This window comes from Manacus candei, unplaced genomic scaffold, assembly GCF_025592945.1.
Source record: "Manacus candei isolate 608988 ecotype Guabito, Panama unplaced genomic scaffold, ASM2559294v1 h1tg000143l, whole genome shotgun sequence".
Classification (NCBI taxonomy): domain Eukaryota; kingdom Metazoa; phylum Chordata; class Aves; order Passeriformes; family Pipridae; genus Manacus; species Manacus candei.
In genome coordinates, this window is record NW_026138191.1 from 83,649 (window position 1) to 92,817 (window position 9,169).

The 9,169-nt window shown below is 41.5% G+C and overlaps 1 long non-coding RNA gene across 2 annotated transcripts in view; it reads left to right on the forward strand.

The window, feature by feature from the left end:
* Nucleotides 1-593: 593 nt before the first annotated feature.
* Nucleotides 594-9,169, forward strand: part of LOC127462900 (uncharacterized) — a 33,396-nt gene continuing 24,820 nt past the window's right edge. Inside the window, exon 1 of one of the 2 annotated variants that reach the window (XR_007900589.1) lies at nucleotides 594-613. This is a non-coding gene — a long non-coding RNA (uncharacterized LOC127462900). Of the gene's footprint in view, nucleotides 614-680; nucleotides 720-9,169 lie in introns of those variants that run through there. The other variant, XR_007900588.1, reaches the window with a different exon arrangement.

Below are 9,169 nucleotides of genomic sequence, written 5' to 3' on the forward strand. Positions count from 1 at the left end.
AGGTGCTGAGGGCATTTTCACTGGGATGCGGATACTTGCATGTATATATTTGGCAAGAACTAACTGTAAGGTTAGGACTAAGTCTTTTTTGTCCTTGGGTATGTGTAATAGCCGTCTTAACATCTTCAGTGTTATGCTTTATTGTAAGCTACAAGGACTAAGGCTGTTATAGGCATAGTGATTATTATTGGGGCTTGTTTTAGTTGTAGTAATAGTTGCTATTGATTTAGGATTTGTTTAGTGGTTGGAGAAGTAGTTCTAGTGGATAACAAAAATGTGTTGTTGAGAAGTTAGAAGAGTAGAAAGGGGCAGGATTGTAGTGTTGTGGGCGGGTTTGTTAAGGTTTATGTTCTTGTAGTTGAAATTACAACGATGGTTTTTCAGGTCAAAGGTCTTGGATAGAGGCCAAGCAGGGATTGTTATGACCTACTTTATAATATTTTTAAGTGTTAGTTTTATTTTGGGAGGACTAGCAGTTGCTTCCAATCCTTCTCCATACTATGCAGTAGTGGGGTTAGTGTTGGCGTCTATTGTAGGGTGTGGATGGTTAATGAGTTTGGGGGTGTCTTTTGTATCACTAGTGTTATTTCTGGTATATTTAGGTGGGATGTTAGTGGGTTTTGTGTATTCGGTTTCATTGGCAGTAGATCCATTTCCTGAGACCTGAGGGGACTGGCAGGTTGTTGGGTATGGTGCTGGGTTAGTTTTAGTGTTGGGGGGTGGGGTGTTTATTATAGGGCTATCTGAGTTAGAGTGGTTAGGGATAAACACAGTGGATAGTGGGGGTGTTTTATCTATTCGGTTGGATTTTGAGGGAGCGGCTATGTTTTATTCTTGGGGGGTGGGACAATTTTTAATTGCGGGCTGGGGTCTGTTGCTGACGTTGTTTGTTGTGCTAGAACTTGTACGAGGGTTGTCTCGTGGGGCAATTCGGGCGGTTTAAGGAGGTGTGGTTCAGAGAATAGTTTAATGAAAATGCCAGCTTTGGGAGTTGGTGATAAAGGTTTGATTCCTTTTTTTCTGAAGGGTTGGAAAAAAGTTTGGGACCAACTGTTAAAGGTGTATGTGGGTGGAATATTAGTTAGAGTAGTGGGGGCGATTAATTGGGGAGGTAAGAGGGTGAAAGGAAATGATGGGGTAGATTAAAGTGTAAACAAACAAATGAACAAATGAATGATGAAAGGAAATGATGGGGTAGATTAAAGTGTAAACAAACAAATGAACAAATGAATGATGAAAGGAAATGATGGGGTAGATTAAAGTGTAAACAAACATGAACAAATGAATGATGAAAGGAAATGATGGGGTAGATTAAAGTGTAAACAAACAAATGAACAAATGAATGATGAAAGGAAATGATGGGGTAGATTAAAGTGTGTTAAAAAAATTTAACAAATTGATGATGCAAATGTCTGAATTGGAAAATTAGGGGAATGGAAAGTTTGTAAAATTTGAAATTTTTGTTAAAAAATTTAAAAACAAAAATTAATGATGAATAGAGGTAGAGTCCCTAGATCATTGCAAAAAATGACAAAATTTTTGTCATTTTTTGTGAAATTGACGACGAAAAATATGTCTGGCGTACATTAATTAAATTGCAACTTGATGAGAGACGTAATGGAAAAACCAAGCCAACAGCACGTGACAGTGCATCAGTGCAACAGTATGAGACCGAATAACACTTGAAACCATATCATTAATTTTCACGCGAAAGTGAGAAAACTGCTCGCCGACCATAAGGGGTCCATGTCAACCATATATGGGAGCCCCCTGGCGGAGCACTCTGAAGGGCTTATTGAGATCTACCCCAAAAAAAAAACCCCAAAAGTTTAGAAGAGAGAAAATGCCGCGATCACGAGGTCCAGGTTGGCTGAACATCCCCAACCATTAGTAACGGAGCGCAAGTTTAAGAAAATTAAGCAAGTTATGGCCCTGACCGAGGAACCAGAGGCGACAAAGAGCAAGTTATGAGAGTGGGTTATTGGTGGAAAGGGAAAGAATACACCTGAAGCTGGACATGATAAACATTACTAACGCCGGGTTGCTGGTTTCTCGTGAGAAGTACGACTAATAAATAACCCAGCACTTCTTGTTTGGTACATAGAGCAAGGTTAAGTGGTGAGTGGTCCATGGACCATGGAGTTTAGGTTCTGTGACGTTCCTCGTATTGAGAAGGATTTTATGTGAAAATTAGCAGCCTTAGGTTTTAGTTCGTTTGGCGGGATTATTCCTAGAACATGACATGTTATGTCCTTGTGTGGGAATGTGCCTAGATCTGTGAATGACAAGTTTTGGATTGTATGGGAGATAGTATGGAAATTTGGATGGTTTTTGCAATAATAGTATGTCAGATTTTCCTACATGCATGTTATGTCTAATGTGGTGGAGGATGCTATGCAAAGTAATACATACCGTAGGGTATGGGGGGAGGGGGGGGCCCCTCCCCTTGATGTACGTGTTGATTGGAAAGTTGGGGGGTGCTTGGATATTTTTTGGAAAACTCTAAGAAGGGGCAGCCTTCAGTCTTTGGTTTACAAGTCCAACGTTTTTTATAAACTATTAGAGTGGTTAGAGGTTGAGTATCTTATTTTCTAGGAGACTAGTAATGGGGAATAAGATGAGAATGATTGTGAAGTAGGTAGTTGAGGCGAGTTGTCCGATGATAATAAATGGATGTTCGACTGGTTGGCTACCGATTCATGTAAGGATTAAAAGATTTGTTACTAGGATTCAGAATAGAAGTTGGGAGAGAGGTCGGAAGGTTATAGTTCGTTGCTTTGATATGTGGAGGAATGGGGCTAGAAATAGAATTAAGACGGAGGCGGCTAGGGCTAGGACTCCTCCTAATTTGTTGGGGATTGATCGTAGGATGGCATATGCAAATAGGAAGTACTACTCAGGTTTAATGTGGGGAGGTGTTACTAATGGGTTTGCAGGTGTAAAATTTTCTGGATCTCCTAAGAGGTTGGGTGAGAATATGGCAAGTGTTATTAGAGGAATGAGGAGGAACAAAAGGCCTAGAATATCTTTTATTGAGAAATAGGGGTGAAATGGGATTTTGTCGCAGTCTGAATAAATACCTAGGGGGTTGTTTGAGCCTGTTTTGTGTAAGAAAGTTAAGTGGATGAGGGTGAGACCTGCAATTAAGAATGGGAGGAGGAAGTGGAGGGCAAAGAACCAGGTAAGTGTAGGGTTGTCAACTGAGAATCCTCCTCAAGCTCATTCTACAAGTGTTTGGCCAATGTAAGGAATTGCTGAGAATAGGTTAGTAATTACTGTAGCGCCTCAGAATGATATTTGGCCTCATGGGAGGACATATCCTACGAAGGCAGTTGCTATTAGAGTTAAGAGGAGAATAACTCCTGTGTTTCAGGTTTCTTTATATAGGTAGGAACCATAGTAGAATCCTTGTCCAATGTGTAGGTAAATGCATATGAAGAAGAAGGAGGCGCCGTTTGCATGGAGGTTTCGGATTAGTCAGCCGAATTGAACATTTCGACATGTATGGGCGACGGACGTGAATGCCAGGGTGATATCCGCTGTATAATGTATTGCTAGTAGGAGGCCAGTGGTGATTTGGATTGTTAGACAGATGCCAAGAAGAGTTCCAAAGTTTCATCAGGCGGAAATGTTTGGTGGTGTTGGGAGGTCAATTAAAGAATTGTTGATTATTTTTAGAAGGGGGTGATGTTTTCGTAAGTTAGGGGCCATTAATTCTTAGTTCTGTGTAAATAAGATTATAATTAAGATAGATAGAGCGAAGGATCCTAGATAGGTTTTGATTAGTCTGGAGTGTAGAGTAGTTGAGATTTTGGATACTTTGAGTTGAAGGGTCGCTAGTCCTTCTGGGCCTATTTTTTTATATCAGGATAGGTCGATTAAATGGGATGCAATGTTCTGGCCGTTGTTTAGGAGTTTAGTAGAGCTGAGGCGGTGTATAAGGGGGTTAAAATATCCTAGAGTGCTGGAGAAGTTTATAGTGATATTTTGTTTGGGGACAGAGAAGGTATGTGTGAGTTTTGATAGTTCTAATGCCAGAATGATGCCTAATGTTGTAATAATGATAGCAGTGGTTTTTGTGACCAGTGGTATGGTTATAGGAGGGGTTTTTGTAGGGGAGATATAAGAGGTAATTAATAGACCAGCTATAATACTTCCGAGAGCGAGACGAGTAATTGGGTTTGTGACTGCTGGGTTGTTTTCATTGATGGGAGTAATGGAGGGAATCCGGGTGTAGTCAGTTTGTACTAGTAGGGCTATAGGTAGGCTGTAAGTTGCAGTAAAAGCTGTAGCTACGAGGGTTAGGAGGAGTGCTCAGGTGTTTAGATAGGAGGTGTTAAGACTTTGGATAATGAGATCTTTTGAGTAAAACCCTGCTAAAAATGGTGTTCCTATGAGAGCTAAATTTCCGATTGTCAGGCATGAGGGAGTTGTAGGGAGTAGTTTCTGTAATCCTCCTATTTTTCGAATGTCTTGTTCACCGTTAAGGCTGTGAATGATAGACCCAGAGCAAAGGAAGAGTATGGCTTTAAAGAATGCATGCGTAGAGATGTGTAGGAAGGCTAGTTGAGGTAGATTTAGGCCAATAGTGACTATTATTAGTCCTAGTTGGCTGGATGTAGAGAAAGCAATAATTTTTTTGATGTCGTTTTGGGTAAGAGCGCATGTAGCGGCAAATAGGGTGGATAGGGCACCTATACAAAGGCACATAGTTAGGGCAATTTGGTTGTTACATAATATGTGGTGAGTGCAAATAAGTAGAAAGATTCCGGCAACTACTATTGTGCTGGAATGGAGTAGGGCAGATACAGGGGTTGGCCCTTCTATAGCTGCTGGGAGTCATGGATGCAGGCCAAATTGGGCAGATTTACCTGTGGCGGCTAGGATGAGCCCTAAGAGAGGGAGAAGGGATATTTGGGTTGGGGAGGATTGCTGTTGAATTTCTCAAGTGTTTATTGAGGATGCTAGTCATGCTATGCAGAGGATATCCCCAATATCCCCAATACGGTTGTAAAGTACGGCTTGAAGTGCAGCGGTGTTGGCTTCTGCTCGACCGTGTCACCATCCAATCAGGAGGAAGGATATAATTCCGACTCCCTCTCAGCCGATAAATAAGAGGAATATGTTATTAGCGATGATTAAGATGAGTATTGCAATGAGAAAGATTAGAAGGTAAAGAGAGAATTTTGTGGTGTGGGGTTCTGAGGCTATATATCATGTTGTAAATTGAAGAATAGATCATGTTACAAATAGTGCAATAGGAAAAAACGTTAAGGAGTATTGGTCTATTTTAAGGCTAAAAGGGATTTTGAAGTTCGCAATAAATTTTCATTCTCAATAGAAAGTGGTATTTTCCATATTTAAGTAGATGGAGAGGATTATGGGAATTAAACTAACTATGAAGGAAGTTTTAACAGTGTGTATGATGGTTGTTGGAGAGTTTAGGTAGTTTTTGGATAGGAGGGGGAGTAGGATGGGTATAGAGAGGGTAGCCAGGGTCAAGAATATAGAGGTGTTGAGGATTAATGGGAAGTCCATTACTTTTACTTGGACTTGCACCAAGATGAATGGCTCCTAAGACCAGTGGATTGCTATTATCCTTTAAAAGTAAGGGGGCTGAGGTCTTAGGCTCAGATGCAAGAGTTAGCAGTTCTTGTTGGTTAAACCTCCCCTCGGCAGGCAAGAAGAGTTTAACTTCTATTTTTAGGATCACAGTCTAATGTTTGGTTTAAAACTATGCTTGCATGTGGGAATTCCTGAGATTAGTTCTGGTTTTAGGATGAGGAGGAGGGAGGGTAGGATATGAAGTGTTATAAGGAGATGTTCTCGTGTATTTGAATTTTGGGTGGTTGTAATATAGGTTGGAGTTGGACCTTGTTGGGTTATAAGGAGTATGTAGAGGGTATAGGCTGCAGTTAGTAGAGTTGCGGCTCCGGTTAGGATAATGGTGAAGGTGGATCAGTTGAAGAGTGCAATTATGATAGTTAATTCAGCTATCAGGTTAGTGGTAGGAGGAAGGGCTATGTTTGTTAGGTTGGCTAGGAGCCATCAGATTCCTGTTAGAGGTAAAAGGGGTTGTAGGCCTCGTGTTAGAAGGAGAGTACGACTATGTATGCGTTCCTAGTTTGTATTAGCTAGGCAAAATAGTATGGAAGAGGTGAGTCCATGTGAAATCATTAGGATTGTGGCCCCTGAAAAGGATCAGTGGGTTTGGATTATTGTTGCGGCAATGACTAGACCTATGTGGCTTACTGAGGAGTAGGCGATTAATGACTTAAGGTCGATTTGGCGTAGGCAGATGGAGCTTGTCATTAGTGCCCCTCATAAGGCTAGGGTTAAAAATGGGTAGTAGAGGTAGTCTAATAGGGAGTTTGTAATTATTGAGGTACGCATAATGCCGTATCCCCCAAGTTTGAGGAGGAGCGCAGCTAGGAGTATGGATCCTGCGATTGGTGCCTCTACGTGGGCTTTTGGGAGTCATAGGTGTAGTCCGTAAAGGGGAGCTTTCACTATGAAAGCGAGCAATAGGGCTAGACTTGATATGAGGCCTGTTCAGGAGTTTGTAAGAGATGAGTGTGAAAGTTTTATTATAGTGATGTGTATAGTTCCTGTTTGGGTGTGAAGATAGAGGATCACTACTAATAGGGGAAGAGAACTAATTAGTGTATAAAATAAGAGGTAGATTCCAGCACTTAAACGTTCTGGTTGGCTACCCCATTGTGTGATTAGAATTAGGGTAGGGATTAGGGTAGCTTCAAATGCGATATAAAATAATATCAGTTCTAAGGCTGAGAAGGCCAAGATAATGAATGGTTGGGTGAGGATTATGGTTATGGTAAAAATATATTTTGGTGTGGGAGGTTCTTGTTGAAGGTGATTTTGACTTGCCAGGATTATAAGAGGTAGAAGTCAACAAGATAGAACTAATAAGGGGGATAAAATTTGATCAGTTCCAAGTCATGGTGATAGGTTTTTGCTAGGGTAATAGGTTGAAGGAAGTCATTGTAAGCTAGCGGTTGCAATTAAGAGGCTGTGCGAGGTGACATTGAGTCATAGGAATTTTGGAGGAGATAGGAGGGTTATGGGGTGTAATATGACTGTGGGGAGAATAATTTTTAACATTGTAGAAGGTTTAGATTGTGTAAATGATCCGATCCATGAGTTCGGGTGGAAGCTACTAGGACTGCTAGACCGGCACCTGCTTCACAGGCTGAGAATGCTAACATAAGAATGGGCATTAAGGTGGGGGATGTTGTTTGGGTTTGAATAGGTCATATGGAGAGGGCAATGTATATTGATAGTATTATACTTTCAAAGCATAACAGGGCAGAAATTAGGTGTATTCGGTGAAAGGCTAGTCCTAGACTACTTAGGGTGAAGGCAGAGTAGAAGCTTAAATGCAGAAAGGTCATTGAGAAAGTCACGGAGTAGGACTGTGGTTTGTTGAGCCGAAATCAACTGTCTTTGCTAGACTAACTTTCTGAAGTTATTCTGCTCATTCTAAGCCCCCTTGAATTCATTCATAAATTAGCCCTAGTGCGAGGAGGAGAATGACTGTGGAGGTTCATGTTAAGGTAGTGAGGGGGGAGAGGAGTTGAGTAGCCCATGGGAGGGGCAGTAGGAGGGCAATTTCTAGGTCGAACAAGAGGAATAAGATTGCGACAAGGAAGAATCGGATTGAAAATGGGAGGCGGGCAGAACCCAGTGGGTCAAAGCCACATTCGTATGGGGATAATTTTTCTGAATCTGGATTTATTTGAGCTAATCAAAGGTTTAGTGAAGTTAAGATAATACATAGTGATAGAGAAATTGTGAATATAAAGAGGATGATGTTAATTGCCTTTCTCTGGTTTTGATCCAGATTTTAGAGATTGGAAGTCAATTGTAATTAATATACTAGAAGGGCAAGATCCTCATCAATAGATTGTTATGTAGAGGAACAGTCAGATAATGTCAACAAAATGTCAGTATCAGGCCGTTGCTTCAAAGCCAAAGTGGTGGTTGGATGTGAAGTGAAATTTTACGAGGCGGAGGAGGCAAATCAAGAGGAAGGAGGATCCAATGATTACGTGAAGACCATGAAATCCTGTGGCGACGAAAAAGGTTGATCCATAGACTCCGTCGGCAATTGAGAATGGAGCTTCATAATATTCTATTGCTTGAAGTGCTGTAAAGTAGAATCCTAATAGGACGGTTATAAGTAGGGTTTGGGTAGCTTGGTTCCGATTGCCCTCTGTAATGCTGTGATGTGCTCATGTGACAGTGACTCCTGAGGCTAGGAGGATAGCAGTGTTTAGTAGGGGGACTTCTATTGGATTGAGAGGTTTGATTCCTATAGGAGGTCATTGTCCTCCGAGTTCTGGAGTGGGGACTAAGCTGGAGTGGAAGAATGCTCAGAAGAATCCTAGGAAGAAGAATGCTTCGGATGTAATAAATAAAATTATTCCGTAACGTAAACCCTTTTGGACTGTAGGGGTATGGTAGCCTTGGAATGTGCTTTCTCGTACGATGTCACGTCATCATTGGAGTATCACTAGGATTATAGAGAGTAGGCCTAGGAGTAAGAGTTGGATAGAGTTGTGGTGAAATCATATGGCTAACCCAGAGGTAGTGAGGAGGGCGGCTGCTGCTCCAAAAATGGGTCAAGGGCTTGGGTCTACTATGTGAAATGAGTGGGCTTGGTGTGTCATTAAGGGTTAAATGTTTTCTTGTAAGTAAAGGCTTAGAAGAACTACAAAGACATACGCTTGGATTATTGCCACGGCCACTTCTAGAATTGTTAAGAGGAGTAGAATTGTTCTAGTTAGAAGGGACACGGTAGGTATAATGGGAAGGAGGACGGTAGTGGCTGTTGAAATGAGTTGGATGAGCAGGTGTCCTGCTGTGAGGTTGGCTGTGAGGCGAACTCCTAAGGCTAAAGGGCGAATGAGAAGGCTTGTTGTTTCAATTATGATGAGGGCAGGAATTAGAGGTGTTGGGGTGCCTTCTGGTAGGAGGTGTCCAAGGGAAGCTGAAGGTTGGTTTTGTAGGCCTGTTAGCAGGGTGGCAAGTCATAGAGGGAAGGCGAGGGCTAGGTTTATTGATAGTTGGGTAGTAGGTGTCAATGTGTAAGGTAGGAGGCCTAATAGGTTAATTGTTAGAAGTATAATTATGAGTGATGATAGGATTA